Below are 16625 nucleotides of genomic sequence, written 5' to 3'. Positions count from 1 at the left end.
TAAATAACAGGTAAAAATGGTATTTAAGGTGGTGGCTTCAGCAATTTTGCTGAGTTACTCAGTTTTCTTGGGTCTCTACCATGTATATAGAAAGCACATGTTATTAAACTTTTTTTTTCTCCCATTAATCTGTCTTAGTCAATAACCCCAAAAGATAGAGGGACAATTGTTTTTCTTCCCCTTTAGAGCAATAGACTGTGCAATATAGCCTAAGTGTATAGTAGGTTTTATCTTCTAGGTTGGTATAGGTGCACTCTATGATATTTGAAAAACAACAAAATCACCTAACTGATGTTGGTGGAAGTGGGTTTCTTGGGGTGCCAGGGAACAAGCATTTCTGGAGGCCCCACAGGAGGAGAAGATATAGTAGAAAGCTTTATTTTTATGGAATTATATCCCTGGGTTTCTAAAATCCCATTTCTCTCAGACCAGTCACAGAAGAAGTATAGCTGAGTTTCAGTAGAGCTAGAGACAAAGCCAGAGTGTCCAGAGTTTCTAGTCCATGTTGCAGTGGGGTCCTGTACAGAATCAGGCTAGCTGCAGTCCATTAGTCCACTGTGTGCAGGTCCACATGGCTGAGGGCCATGCTTGTGAATGCAGGGAAGCAGGAGCAAGAGAGCCCCGCAATCCAGGAGTCTAGTGCAATGTACCGAGAGAGAAAACTTGTTTAGGGAATTAAGTATACCACATTTCTGCTCTTGCATTGGCCTTGCCCATTCTGGCCACGCCATGTTATTGACAACAACCTCCTTGTGCTAGTCCTCTCAAAGTTTACTTTACAAGATAGGCATGTGTCTATCTGCCTTTTGCTGGATCCTTGGGAGTGTAAACTGGTAACTTTCTGATGAAGCTGCCTAAATGACATGCCTATAATGGCTGACATCCCCCTTTGCTCTTTTTCTATCCTAATATATATATATATAAACCCAGGTTCCATAATGTCTGAAGGCTTGACCAAATACCAGAAGGGTTACCCAGCACTGACTGCCACTGCTGTGGTGCAACAACAGCACTGACTGCTGAGCGGGCTGTGGATCAGGCCTGGAGAGAGATGCAGGGTCTGATCTGCAGCCTCCATGGCAGTTGTTGATCAGCCTTTGCCTCTCTCTTTCTCTCTGGGCTTTGCAGCAGCCACAGCTCTCTTTCTCTCCAGGTCTCTGTGGGGGCTGCTCATCCGCCCTACCTCTCTGATCAGCCCGAAGATAGGCCTGGAGATAGTGACTGGCATAGAAACTGACCAATCAGAACCTAATCTGGGTGAACTGTGAAGGAAGAGCCTATGGTAGGGGCTGGGAGGGGTTTTAAGGGTAACAGCTGTTTGGTGTAAGGTGTAAGAAAGCGGTTCAATTTTTTAGTGACCACTTTGGCAGTATAGTGCCATGGTTGGCAAACTGCAGTTCGTGAGCCACATGTGGCTCTTTGGCCCCTTGAGTGTGGCTCTTCCACAAAATACCACAACCTGGGAGAGGTTATTTTGAAGAAGTAGCATTAGAAGAAGAAGTTTAAGTTTAAAAAAAATTGGCTCTCAAAAGAAATTTTAATCGTTATACTGTAGATATTTGGCTCTATTGACTAATGAGTTTGCCGACCACTGGTATAGTGCATATGACTATCAGTCCAGATATAGGGGTTTTGTGTTTTTCTCTGCCAAGAGCATCTTCTCCTGCTGGAAAAGACCTTTCTCCCCTTTAAACAATCCTAAACTATGTAATTTATCTATACTAATAAAATAATAATATGCTAATTAGACTGGGTCTACTGGCCATCCTCCAACTGTTCAACTTCCTTCCAGACAAAGCCGTGGTGGTGGGAGATGAGGCAGAGGCATTTAGGGGAGATCAGGCAAGCAGGGGAGGGCAGCAGGGGGCAATATCAGGCCAGCAAGGGAGGGCAGTTGGTGGTGAAATCAGGCCAGCAGGGGAGAGTAGTTAGGGGTGATCAGGAAGAGGCAGTTAGAGGCGAGCAGGGAATGGCAATTGGGGGCAAGTTCAGTCAAGCAGGGAAGGGCTGTTGGGGGTGATACCAGGCCAGCAAGGGAGAGCAGTTGGGGGAGAGATCAGTCTAGCAGAGGGCAGTTAGGGGTTATCAAGAAGGCAGAGGCAGTTAGGGGTGAGATCAGGCCAGTAGGGGAGTGAAATTGAGGGTGAGATCAGGCAGGCAGGGGAGGGCTGTTGGTGATGAGATCAGGCTAGCAGGGAAGGGCAGTTAGGGGTGATCAGGCAGGCAAGCAGAGGCAGTTAGGGGCAATCTGGCAGACAGATGGTTGAACAGTTAGGAGCCAGTAGTCCCAGATTGCAAGAGGTATGTCCAATTGGAGAGGGTCCAGGCTGGGCTGAGGGAATCCTCCCTCACCCCGTGCATGAATTTCATGCACCAAGCCACTAGTCTATATATATAAAAACCTAAGTGACCAGTAGACTGGCTGACCAGCTGATAGTGATGATGCACATTGATAACCAGGGGGCAGACACTCAATGCAAGAGCAGAAACCACAACCACAGGCATGGAAACATGGAACAGACTGATGAATCTTAGAAGGAAGAAGGGAAAGGGGAAGGCAGTAAGAGATTAACCAAAGATCTTATATGAGATACTAGAGACCCAGCGCATGGATTCATGCACTAGTGAGGTCCTTCAGCCTGGGCTGTGGGGATCGGGCCAAACCAGCTCCCCAACATCCTCTGAGGGGTCCCAGACTGAAAGAGGGCCAGGCCAGGCCAAGGGACCCACCATTGCACAAATCCATGCACCAGGCCTCTAGTTATTAATAAATAGATTAATTATAAAAGTATCATAACCATGCATTTTTCAAAACAGATTCCTGTTGTTTATGTGCTGCATTAACTATAGGCATGATATTGTATAGCAGATTTCTACAACTTATTCATGTTGAATACCTGATATTGTACTCATTGAACAGAAACTCCCTGCTTTTCTCCTCTATCTCACTGATTTTAGCTTATATCAGTTTTGTATCAATGACTATATCTCAAGTTTTTCATACTCAGTTGAATCATATTTTTTTTTTCATTTCTGACTTCATTGGTTTGACAATGTCTTATATATTATCATTTATCTCTATAAACGTACTGAAATTATTATTCTTAATATATTGTCTCTTTTAAATTAGTGATTTTCCTAGCCATAGTGTTAAATTTTGTCATGGATTTTGGAATTTTTATTTCTTAGCTTATTTTGATTTTCTTCTTTCAGCTTTTCTTCTTTCCATCTTTCTTTCACTTATCCTTTTATTTTTTCTTTCTTACTTCTTCCTTCCTTTTTTCCTTCATTTCTTCCTTCCTTCTTTCCTTCCTCATTCCTTTTCTTCTTCTTCTCTCTCTCTTAATCTCCCTCCCTCTCTTCCTGTCTTCCTTCTATCTATCTTCCTTATTAATTTTTATTTCTTTCTGATTGTTGTTTTGTAGGTACTTCAATTGACTCATATCAACCTCCAGTAAAATTATGTCTTAGATATAGTTTCTGAGTGATTACCAAATATTTGAAATATAGCAGACCCAGCCGGGACCATTTTGGCTCAATGGATAGAGCGTCGGCTTGGGGACTGAAGGGTCTTGGGTTCGATTCCTGTCGTGGGCATGTGCCTTGGTTGCGGGCATATCCCCAGTGGGGAGTGTGCAAGAGGCAGCTGATCAATGACTCTCTCTCATCGATGTTTCTAACTCTGTATCTCTCTCCCTTCCTCTCTGTACAAAATCAATAAAATATATTAAAAAAAAGAAAGAAAGAAATATAGCAGACCCAAAACAATATTTGTCTCAGATCCTGGTAGGAAAACTGTATTTGCCTTCCATCTTCTCATTATTCGAAGCCTCAGTGCACAGTAGATTTGAGCAACTCTTCACCCAAATTCTTGCCTTCAGTCTCCATGCATAACTCTGGAATTGAGTTTCCAGAGGAGTTCTTTTGGTACATTCATACATACACCTATTTCATTTTCCTAAACCACACATACATGTAGTCTCAACCATGCTCACTGTTTTGTGAGACCATTCTGTTTTTGGTGCATAAAGAAAATTTCTCTGAACTCTGTTATCTCTAATATTTAATTAATTTATTTTCTCACCTATATGTCAATAGTAGGAAGACTTTTTAAATTGAGGACTTGCCGAAACCAGTTTGGCTCAGTGGATAGAGTGTCGGCCCGTGGACTGAAAGGTCCCGGGTTCAATTCTGGTCAAGGTCATGTACCATGGTTGTGGGCACATCCACAGTAGGGGTTGTGCAAGAGGCAGCTGATGGATGATTCTCTCTCATCGATGTTTCTAACTCTCTATCACTCTCTCTTCCTCTCTGTAAAAAATCAATAAAATCTATTTTTTTAAATTGAGGACTCACTGTACCATGTTAATCTATAAATTATCAGACTTTCTCTTAATTAGTTATTATAAATTATCTAATCAAAAGAATGAAGTCCAGAAATCTTAGTCACTGATTAATAAAGTAGTGTATCTGAAATTTGGATCAAATCATTAAATTTCTAAAAACACATTTTCTTTCTATTCTATCAAACTTGCCTTCTCAGAAACTAAACAACACATTTTTATTCCCTTTTTCACAACTAAAACTATACAGCAGGTATTTGATGTCAAACAAATGTATTTTTCAAATGCTTCTTTTCAGTTCTCAGTTATCACATACCAAATTTCTAAATTCACTGGAGCACCAAGAAACTCCCTACTGAAAATAACAGCTCTAATGTATTTTCATATTCAACATCAAATGTTGTCACACAGCAGTTCTACTCCTAGAGAGAACATATGGCATTTAAAAATATATATTTTATTGATTTTTTTTTTTTTTACAGAGGAAGGGAGATGGATAGTTAGAAACATCGATGAGAGAGAAATATCGATCATCTACTTTCTGCACACCCCCTACTGGGGATGTGCCAGCAACCAAGGTACATGCCCTTGACCAGAATCAAACCTGGGGACCTTTTAGTTCACGGGCAACTAATGCTCTATCCATGAGCCAAACCAGTTAGGGCTTATGGAAAAAGTTAACCCACATTTTCACACCAAAGTCGTATAGCTAGCATGTCAACTGCCTAGGAAACATGGGTATATGTTTCTCTTATTTTGACAAATATAGTCAGATAAGGGGATGATAAACATAACTAAAATATTTAAAATAAAACCATACTCATCAACTTCTTTTCATATTTAACAATCCAATCATTTTATTTTTAATTAACTTGAAAAGAACTTTTTTGCTTTATTGTGTAATACTATTCTCTTGAAATGTATTAATTTATGTTCATACATAAGTATATGCATGTACCTAACATCAGAAATTGCTTGAGATAACTTATTATGCATAAACATTTACTCTCTAGGAAAAAAAAATCCTACAACAAACAGGCTAATTAATATCCACATAGGGAAAACATATTAGGCAATTTATTAATAAATTTATTTTCCCCTCAATACCCTTTTGTAAAAAGTCATCATGTACTTAAATAAAGATTATAATACACATTAAAGATGAATATGGCTTTCTGCAATGAAAACTGTAAGCAGAAATATATTTGAAAAAATATATATATATACGTGTGTGTGTGTGTGTGTGTGTGTGTGCGTGTGTGTGTTTCCAGAGTATCTTATAAGACCTTCCCATCCCCCTGTTTTCCTTCCAAAACATTTTGAAAAAGCTGCTGGAATGGAGGCTTTATTGATTTTCCCAAGTGTTTCATGCAATCAGTCTTTACTTCTAGGAATAGATACTATTAATATAAAAATAAGAAGTAAAAATCTTATGTATTAAGGTACTCTTTTCTAGTCATTTTCCTCCTAGGATACTCAACAGTGAATAGTGATTTTCTCATCACATTTTTTATATAGAACTAGAGTCCCAGTGTATCTCCTGGATGAACTCCTGGTAGAACTCCTTGTAGAGGGGACAATTTGCATGTTAGCCTTTAATTATATAGAATGCACATGATGTCCTCTGTGTTTCTGCTTTCTTTCACCAATAGATAATATACTATATTATTTTTGCATTTTATACTATGTACAGTCAATATAAATATTAATGCCCTATAAACCCTCAAAATATTTTTCTGTATAAGCTTTATTTCTAATTATTTAATTAATTTTACATGTGCAAATTTATTTTAATATAATATTATTGCTGATTGAAGAAATTTTGAGAGATATTTAGCATATACACATATTACATCTAAGTGTTCATTTCAATTGTTACAGCATAACTTTTTTTTAATTCTCTGTAATTATTTTATCTGAGAAGTATTTATCTATATATTTTAGACAGACAATATCTATAATACTGAATAAGTCTAGCAAAGAGATAGACTTTTAGTTTAGTGAGACCATGATTCAAGTTTAATCCTTCCAATTACTGTTAGAACTTCAGCAATTTACAATCTTTCTAAGCTGCAATTTCTTTATCTGAGTATGATATCCTTATTAATAACGTAAGGGTTCTATGTTTTTGCCTGTGTCAAATAGGGTAATAGTTCAGTATTAAGAAATGCTGTTGGAGCTCCTCCATTGGCATGTTGTCTTATTCCCTGCCATAAGACAATAAAGCAGAAACTTAAGAGCCTGTCTGGATTTTGCAGTCAGATTGTCTGGGTTCAAATCTGAGATCTTATCCTGTGTAACCTTCAGCAAGTTACAGTGATTAAAGAATGTGAGCCTCGTTTGCTCCTCAGTAACATGGGATAGAATAATAGCACCTGCTCATAGAGTTTTTGTGAGAATAAGATGATACTAACGCCTGATGCACAAAGATTCATGCAGAATGGGCCTTCCTTACCCTGGCTGCTGGCACAGACTTCGCTTTGGCCCAGAGCCACCTATCCACCTTTCCACACTGCCCAGAGGCCCTGAATGGCTGGGGTGGTGAGAAGCCACCTCCTTCTGCTGGGCTCCTGTGTATGCAAATTAACCTGACATCGTTGTTGGGTTAATTTGAATACTCACTCCTGATTGGCTGGTGGGTGTTGCAAAGGTATGGTCAATTTGCATCTTTCTCTTTTATTAAGTAGTTAGTGATTTAAAACACTTAGAAATAGCACCTGTTATTTGTAACTAACCCAATTCACATATTAGATGCTGATTAAATGCTGTTTGTATAAATGAAGACAATATGCATTTAGTTTTATTAAATTTGTATTTTAAATTTATATTATTATTTTTTAAATTTATATTAGGCAGTTTTTTAATCCACTTATCTGCTAATGCAGGGGTCTTCAAACTACGGCCCGCGGGCCACATGCGGCCGGCAAAGGAGTCTGATCCGGCCCGCCAGGTTTTTTGGGCAGTGAGCGCAGCCGAGGTGTTACAGTAGGAATTAGTAGTTCATATAGTCCGGCCCTTCAGCTCTCTGAGGGGCCGTGATCTGGCCCCCACTTTAAAAAGTTTGAGGATTCCTGCTAGGGTAACTCTCTATACAAAATGCATGTAAATAATAAGGAATTTGTAACTGACACGTTTGTTACCCAGACCCCATTCCCTAGGTCCTTTGTGGATCCTTCAGTGTGGGTAGACACGTTTGTGTGAGGGTAGACTTACTTAGGCTTTCTTCCTTCGCTGTCCCACTGATTACTTGCAGTGATCTAACTAACAGAAACTATCTTAGCGCAACTGATTACTTGCAGTGATCTAACTCAGTGTTTTTCAACCTTTTTTGGGCAAAGGCACACTTGTTTCATGAAAAAAATCATGAGGCACACCACCATTAGAAAATGTTAAAAAATTTAACTCTGTGCCTATATTGACTATATATAAAGTAATTCTCTTGAATAGGAATCAAATAAACACAAAGAAAGTATTTTATAATTACTTTATTATGAAATATTAAGTAAACAAAATAGTGAAAAATTATAAAATTCTTGTCTTGTCTGCACCTACGACACACCAGGCAACATCTGTGCCGCAGAACAGCGGTTGAAAAACGCTGATCTAACTAACAGTAACTATCTTTACTTCTGCTGTGTAAAGCCGGGAGAGATAGAATTTAAGTCAATAACCAATCTTGGCAATCTTCCCATTGAAAACAAATGGCTGTCCAGACAGATTTGAATTGGGGCCCTGACTCCATGGTAGAATGTGAGAAAAGTCCTTTATTCATTCCGCAGGCAGTAACAGAGTACTTACTGTGTTCTAGCAGGCGTCTTCAAACTACTGCCCGCAGGCCACATGCGGCCCGCAGAGGAGTCTGATCCGGCCCTCCAGGTTTTTTGGGCAGTGAGCGCAGCCGAGGTGTTACAGTAGGAATTAGTAGTTCATATAGTCCGGCCCTCCAGCTCTCTGAGGGACCGTGATCTGGCCCCCACTTTAAAAAGTTTGAGGACCCCTGTCAGCTAATGGGTACTTAGGCTGTTTTCAAATATTAGCTATTATAAATTGCTCTGCTTTCAATGTTGGGATGCATATATCTGTGGACAAAAGGGGTCACATGCTGACCTAACAAGCTCAGGGGAGGCCTGCATGACAATCTTGCAAACTCAGAGACCTAAAGTCACCACAAAGGATGGTCTGAAATTAAGCTTTAACTAAACACAGTTATGATGGGCAGTCACATCCTAGGCCAGTATCTTCACTGAAAAGGTCAAACTTTATCTTAACTGAGCCTGTCTGTCTTTTTGCATCTATGATCACATACTCTTGAAATGTTTGGATAATTTGTAACTTCCCTTTTTCTGGACCCCCTGGGGCACAACCAAATGTTCTGGGCACCAGGACAGGTAACACAAATTTCTTCATTATCAAGTTAATTGTTTCTGCACCCACCTAAGTATATGTCCATCATTTTACTGTTTTATCAAATTCCAAGGGTTTCCCCCTGCTTTGCTGTATCCCACCTCCTTAATCTATCACCAGTGTAACCCACCTATGTCCCTTCTTTGATGGCAATGTATAAATACAAATGTAACCTGTCATTCTCAGGAGCATTATCTCAATTCCTTGAGGTTCTGCTTCCTGGGATATGTTGACAGTTTGTCTCAAATAAACTCACAAAATTCTTTATAGGTTTCAATGTTGTTGTTGTTTTTGTGTGTGTGTGTGTGTGTTTTCTTTTTTTGTTTTGTTTTGTTTTTTTTGTTTTGTTTTTTTACACAGTAACATATCCTTTCTGATTGGTGTTTCTGATTTCTTGGGATATATTCCTAGTAGTGGGATCACTGGGTCAGATGGCAGATTCATATTTAATTTTTTGAGGAAACTCCATACTGTTTTCCACAATGGCTATAGCAGTCTACATTCGCAGCAGCAGTGGGTATCCTGGGGTTCCCTTTTCTCCACTACTCACAAGCACTTGTCATTTATTGATTTATTGATGATAGCCATTCTGACAGGTGTGAGGTGATACTCATTATTCTTTTGACTTGTATCTCTCAGATGATTAGTAACATTTTTTTTTCATATGTCTCAAAGTATGTCCACTTTGGAGTTTCTATTTAGGTCCTTTGCCAGTATTTTAATTGGATTGCTTTTCTTCCTTTTGATAAGTTGTATGAGTTTACTATATACCTTGGAGATTAACCCCTTATCAAATGTATCATTGGCAAATATGTTTTCCCATTTATGGCCTCTCTTGTTATTTTGTTGATTGTTTCTTTTGCAGGGCACAAGCTTTTTATTTTCATATAGTATCATTTGCTTATTTTTCTCCTTAGTCCTAGGAGATGTATAAGAAAACATATTTCTACAAGAAATGTCTGATTTTTGGTGCCTATGGATTCTTCTAGGACTTTTATGGTTCTACGTCTTACATTTAAGATTTTTTTTTTATCCATTTTGAGTTTTTTATAGTGTATAGTGTAAGTTGGTGGTTTAATTTCTTTTCTTTCCTTTTTTTTTTTTTTTTTTTTTTTTTTTTTTTTTTTTTTTTTTTTTTCATGGAGGAGATCAAGCAATGAACTTGTATGCATATATGCATAACCCATGGACACAGACAATGGGGTAGTGAGGGCCTGGGGAAATGGGAGCAGGCTGGAAGAGGTCAATGGGGGAAAAAGAGCGACTTAAGTAATACTTTAAAAAATAAAGATAAAAATTATATTAAGCATAACAATTAACCTCTTCTTATTTCTGCAATAAAATATTGAAGTGAAATATAAGTGTCAGAGCATTGCCTCAATCTGTATTTCTGGAAGAACAAAGGTCTCACACCAAATTACCTTTCCATGCCTACCCTTATTTCTGTCACCTGTTCATTCTCATCTTAGTAACTGCATCATTTGACTATTTCCATTTTGGCACCAGCTACCTCTCTACTTAGTTCCATATACCGTATGTTTTACTTTGAGATAATTGTTTCAATTGCTTAGTTGCTTAAAAGGAAAACAAAGTGGCTTAGAGATAAGTTAATATTTCCCATGGTGCACTAATTCACTGGCTCAGTCATGTCATCATAGTCCAGGTTCCTTCCTGTTCTCTGCTTTGCCATCCTCAGTGTGTCACCTTTATCCTCACAGTAGCTCACCTATTGATAAGGTGGCTGTAGCAGTTTCAGCTACAAAATGAAACAAGAGGGATTATTCTTTACTTTATTTATTTATTTATTTATTTATTTATTTATTTATTTATTTTTTGCAAAAAAAAGCTTTTTCAAGATTCCTGCTTTATTCCCCACCCCAACACTTCCATCCTTTATCCACTTCCAAACCAATATCTCCCAAAGGGAATGTCTGGGAGTTGGTTTTTAGGATCTAACAATGATTCTGAAGGAAAGGGGTGGACACCTTTAACAATCAGGGTTCCGCTAGAAGAAAAGATGCAGACGAAGGGCTTTGGGATAAACCACCCCTAGTATTAAGCTTGAGATGCCAAGTGATTTTTCTGAACTTCTTTATTTCTCAATAATGAAAAACATGTCTTTTCATTCAACCTCAGCTGTGGTCCTTTAGAGAAAACTGGGCCTCAGATGAGCACAATTTAAAAACCACTGAAATAAATAGCTACTGACATCCATTTCAGCTTTGAATCCTAGAAAAATGGAAAGAAGAAGAGAAAGAGATGTAATAAAACTTAGAGAGCTGCATCAGTTTCCTGCGGGTGCTGTAACACACTCCCACAAACTCTGAGCTTAAGAAACAGGAATGAAATCTCTCATGTCTGGAGGCCGAAAGTCCAAAATCAATCTTACTGAGCTAAAGGAGGTCAGCAGGGCATGCTCGCTCTGGAAGCTGCAGGAGAGAATTTATTCCTTATTTGTTCCAGCCTCTAGTGTTTGCTAATACTCTTTTTGTGGCAACACCATTCCCACAAACCCTCCATGGCCACATGCTTCCTGTGTTTGTCAGTCTCACTAAGCACCTTTCCTGAAAGGACCTCCATAGCCCCAGTGAATCCACCTCTGCCAAGATCCTTAATTTAATCGCATCTGCAGATACCTTTCCCCTTTTTCTTTTAAAGTAACATTTACAGTTTCCAAGGATTAGGACTTAATATTTTAGTTGAACTTTATTTAGCCTACTACCAAGATACAGGAAAGGGCACATATTAAAATGTCATGAGAACATCTAATTATATATATTTTTTTCTTAACACAAGTCAGGAAAAAGAATATGATACTAGAATAAACACTTGCAAAGCTTCCCTATTCATTTATATCTTAGAGAAATGTATTAGGTCTAGTAATAATTAATGTCGTTTTCTAGTACTTTTTTAAATCGAATTTATTTAATCATTACAACAAAATTTAATCAACAATGTAGTTGCCGTTGTTTTCTACTACTTGTGCCCAACGCTCAGGAAGCATTTTAATCCCTCTGTTGTAAAATTCTTGTGATTTTGATGCAAAAAATTCGGTCAATGCATTTTTGAGGCATTCTTCATTATTAAATTTTTTTCCAAGAAGAAAGTTTTGCAAAGAACGAAACAAATGGTAATCGGAAGGGGCAATATCAGGAGAATATGCAGGTTGAGGGAGAACTTCCCATTCCAACTGGCACAGTTTTTCAGCAGTGATTCTTGCAGTATGCGGTCGTGCCTTATCGTGGTGAAGAATTACGCCCTTCCGATTAATCAGCGCGGGTTCTTTTTCTCTTAAAGCTTGGGCTAACCTTTCCAATTGGGCACTATACACTGCACTTGTAATGGTTTGGTTAGATGGTAAAAGTTCATAATGAAGAATTCTTTAAAATTCCACCAAACACACAACATCACTTTTTTCGCATGCAAGTCAGGTTTTGGCGTGGGCTGCGGAGCCTCATTTTTGTCCAACCATTGAGGCCGCCTTTTCAAATTAACATACAGCACCCATTTTTCATCTCCGGTAACAATTTGCTCTAAAAACGGCAAACAGTTTTGACGAGAGAGGAGCGAACTGCAAATTGTGACTCTTTGATTACGGTTGTTGTCGGTCAACTCATGAGGAACCCATTTTCCAAACTTTCGGACTTTGCCAAGTGCACGCAATTGATTGGAAATTGTTTTTTGTGAACAATTTAAAGTTGTCGCAAGCTCTTGTTGGGTAATTTGTGGATTTTGCACTAAAAGAGCTTGAAGAGCTTCTTGATCAAAATTGGACACACGGCCTGAACCACTCTTGTCATCTAACGAAAAATTTCCCTAGCGAAATTTCTCAAACCAACGCTGGCATTTTCTGGCACCAACTGCATCTTGACCAAGAGCACTACAGATGTTTTTTGCAGCCTCACTTGCTTTTCTTAATAATTGGAACTCGTAAAGCATGCAGTGCCGAATATGCTCTTCATCCGCCATCTTCTTAGCCCTAGTTTTGCAACAAAAACCAAACCAAACACAAACTTTTTCAAGCAAAACTTGTTAATTGCACTTCACACATTCTGTAGATACCACGTGTTTGAAGGTTATGTCAATACAAGTCAATGCCAAGCAAGATTTTAAACGAATGTTTAAAAACGACATTAATTATTACTAGACCCGATATTTAAAGGAATCTTATTCACAAGGCTACCAAACTTTACCTCTTTAGATTGATTTTCAATTCTACAGTTTTTGAAATATATTTAATGCTGTAAACTTCCTTGCCTTTTAATGTAGACAATCACTTCCCTGGTAATTATCAGACATTAAAAAATCATTTTAATAACAATAATAATACATCTTAATCTAGTAACTAGAAAACCCCATCACATGTATATTTCCATCTTGATGTTTTAAATTGATTGAGAATGATCTCTTTACTCCTAATTTCTGACTTTTTTTAATACGTTTTCTTATTGTTTAAAGAATTACAATCCAGAGGCCTGATGTACGAAGATTCATGCAAGACTGGGCCTTCTTTCCCCTGGCTTCTGGAACCACCTTTGCTCTGGCCAAAACATTCTTTTTGCTCTGGCCTAGAGTCACCGTTCTGCCTTCCCACGCTGCACAGAGGCCCAGAGCAGCTGGGGCCCTGCAGAATGCCTGTGTAGTTGCAATGGTGATGATGCAAGTATCCTGCCTCGTCTCCTGCCCCTTGCGCTCATGTATGCAAATTAACCCACTATATTTGTTGGGTTTATTTGCATACTCACTCCTGATTGGCTGGTGGGCATAGTGAAGTTATGGTCAATTTGCATCTTACTCTTTTATTACTGTAGATAGTAGTACATATATCTCCTTTTCCCCCCATTGATTTCCCCCCAGCCTCCTCTAATCCCCATCACATGCCCTCACCCCCCTCACTCTGTGTTTGTGGTTATGCTTATATGTATGCTTATATGTATGCATACAAGTCCTTTGGTTGATCTCTTACCCAGCCCCCCAACCCTCTCATGCCTTCCTGCTGTGATGTGACAGTCTGTTCAATGCTTCTTTGTCTTTCTGTTCATCAGTTTATGATGTTCTTTATGTTCCACAAATAAGTGACATCATGTGATATTATTTCATCTCACTGGAAAAGAGATTGGGACAAGTTTGATTTCTTTTCCTCCTTTTTATCCTTGCAATACTCCTGCACTCACTGGAGCTATTTTGGGTCTCTGCAGGGGTATAAGTAGATAGAGAATAAAAGGGGGTAAAATATAGGGTAATGTTTACTAAATTAGGTGGACTAGAGCACTTTAGGTCTGGTAAGGGCTTAAAACTGGGATCCTCGGAGAGTGTTGTGCTAATTTACTCATGGTTAGGTTGCAGTAGTTCCTTCCAGACTATACATCCTTTAGTTTTCTTATGGGATTCACCCTCCTTTGTCAACCACTGGGTATTGGGCAGAATAAACCAGCCTCTCTTTGCTAAGATTTACTTACCCCATCAGGAAGCCCTATAGAAAACAGTCCAAGACAAGTAACCTCAGTTTGGGCAAAAGATCCAATGGAAACATTAAAAAAATCCAACAAATTCTGGAAGTCATCTGGGTTCTGTGGATAAAGCAGTGAACCTTGTAACATATATTTTTGAATATAGAATTCCTGAGGGGAATAAGAGAGGGTTGGAATTTAGACTTCTACCCACAATTTTATTATAGATTTCTAGGTTGTAATTTAGGCATGAGTTGTTGGACTAGAGAGCAATAGACATTTTTACATATTCCAAATTTTTCAAGCTCTAACCTATAGGGTGATACCCTCAAGAACTATTTCACAAAATATCTCCTTCTCAAATTCTGATTTTATATATATATATATATATATATATATATATATATATATATATTTACAATTTTGGTGGAGATGCTAAAAAGTGGTGGATTTTTTTTCCTGAATAGCTTCATATGCCTATTGGTCTGATAATCATTTTGGTATCTAATTCTGTCTCACTGGCATTTCAATAAACACTGAGAAAGAATGATTCTTTTTTTTAATGTTCTCTTGTAAAGATTTAAAATGCAGGAAACTAGCATATTTGTGTATGCGATGGAAGTTGTTGCAAGTGCTATATTTTTAATGGATGGCATAAGTGCAAATTGGAAAAAAAAATCTTAGGATTTTATATTTTACTTTTTATAAAGAAAGAGCATCATATTCAGATTAAACAGAGACAGGAACCATCATGTCAGAGTTACTCCACAGAGGGGAAATTAAAACCTGATCATTTCAAGTAAAAGGCACATTACAGCTTTTTAAACACCAAATTCCTCTCACTGCTGTGGGAGAGATAATGATAGGTAGCACTTCTGCAACTTAAGTGGCTCTTATACATCATTTGCTCTTAAAGAGCATGAAATGCTTTGCAGTTTTTATTTTTTTATTTTTTCAAGGAAGTATAAGAGTAGAGTAATCATGTATAATATCATCAAAAATTTTTAGTCATTCAGAGAAACAGTTTGTGACTCTAATATCAGAGAGTTGTATTTAATGGTTTTGCATTCTTTTAGAATTTTGCTATGATTAAGCAAAATATCTAAAATTATTTATTTTTTAAACTAATATATACTATTAGACTATCTAAGAAAAATAAGGTATGGACTGCTTGCCTTTAAACATAAAATAAAATGTGTAAAATATTAATAGTTCCAGGTAACAAAAATCTGGGACATTATTTTTAATATACATGTTATTGACTTTAGGGAACACCTCAATATTACAGATATAAAAATTATAATTTTTCTATGATATTATCAGCTAATCTACAAAAATGAGACTGAAGATCTCTAATACAAAAGAGCCAATCTTAATGAGAGAATGACAGTGATAATGCACTTGCATAGAAAATATTTCTCATATGGTAGACTTGAGCCTGGTTAAATTTAGATATCTTGGCTTTGATGATAATCTAATTCTGTGACAACTAAAATTTTCTGCATAATTTATGTTTCTTGGAATGGAGTAATAATAATCAGTTTCTTTCCTTTGAACTTCAATATTTTGTTTTTGCCACTTCAAATTCTTTCAATTTTGAAAACAGAATACAATTATATAAACATTTATTAGAATTCTATACAAGCAGTAAGAAATATTAGGATAAACCACATTAAGTAGCATTTTGTTAAGATAATTAAACATTAGCAATAGCATATGGTACAAACTAATAAGCAAAAACATGTAGTATAATAGCTAGCTTGAATTATGACTACAAGGAGACTTTGTGAAATTAAGAATGGTTATCAAGTTTCTTGGGATATATTCGTAGAAGTAGGGTTACTGGGTCAAATGGGAGTTCCATTTTTAGTTTTTGAGGAAACTCCATAATATTCTCCACAATGGCTGCACCAGTCTGCATTCCCACCAGCAGTACATAAGTGTTCCTTTTTTTCTGCATCCTCACCAACTCTTAATGTTTGTTGAATTGTTGATGATAGCCATTTTGACAGGAGTGAGATGGTACTACATTGTTGTTTTGATTTTATCGGGTTTAGTAATAATTAATGTCGTTTTTAACATTCGTTTAAAATCTTGCTTGGCGTTGACTTGTATTGACATAACCTTCAAACACGTGGTATCTACAGAATGTGTGAAGTGCAATTAACAAGTTTTGCTTGAAAAAGTTTGTGTTTGGTTTGGTTTTTGTTGCAAAACTAGGGCTAAGAAGATGGCAGATGAAGAGCATATTCGGCACTGCATGCTTTACGAGTTCCAATTAGGAAGAAAAGCAAGTGAGGCTGCAAAAAACATCTGTAGTGCTCTTGGTCAAGATGCAGTTAGCGCCAGAAAATGCCAGCGTTGGTTTGAGAAATTTCGGGAGGGAAAATTTTCGTTAGATGACAAGAGTGGTCGAGGTCGTGTGTCC

Source organism: Pipistrellus kuhlii, unplaced genomic scaffold (assembly GCF_014108245.1).
Source record: "Pipistrellus kuhlii isolate mPipKuh1 unplaced genomic scaffold, mPipKuh1.p scaffold_m20_p_1, whole genome shotgun sequence".
NCBI classification, from domain to species: domain Eukaryota; kingdom Metazoa; phylum Chordata; class Mammalia; order Chiroptera; family Vespertilionidae; genus Pipistrellus; species Pipistrellus kuhlii.
This window is presented reverse-complemented; position numbering follows the sequence as displayed.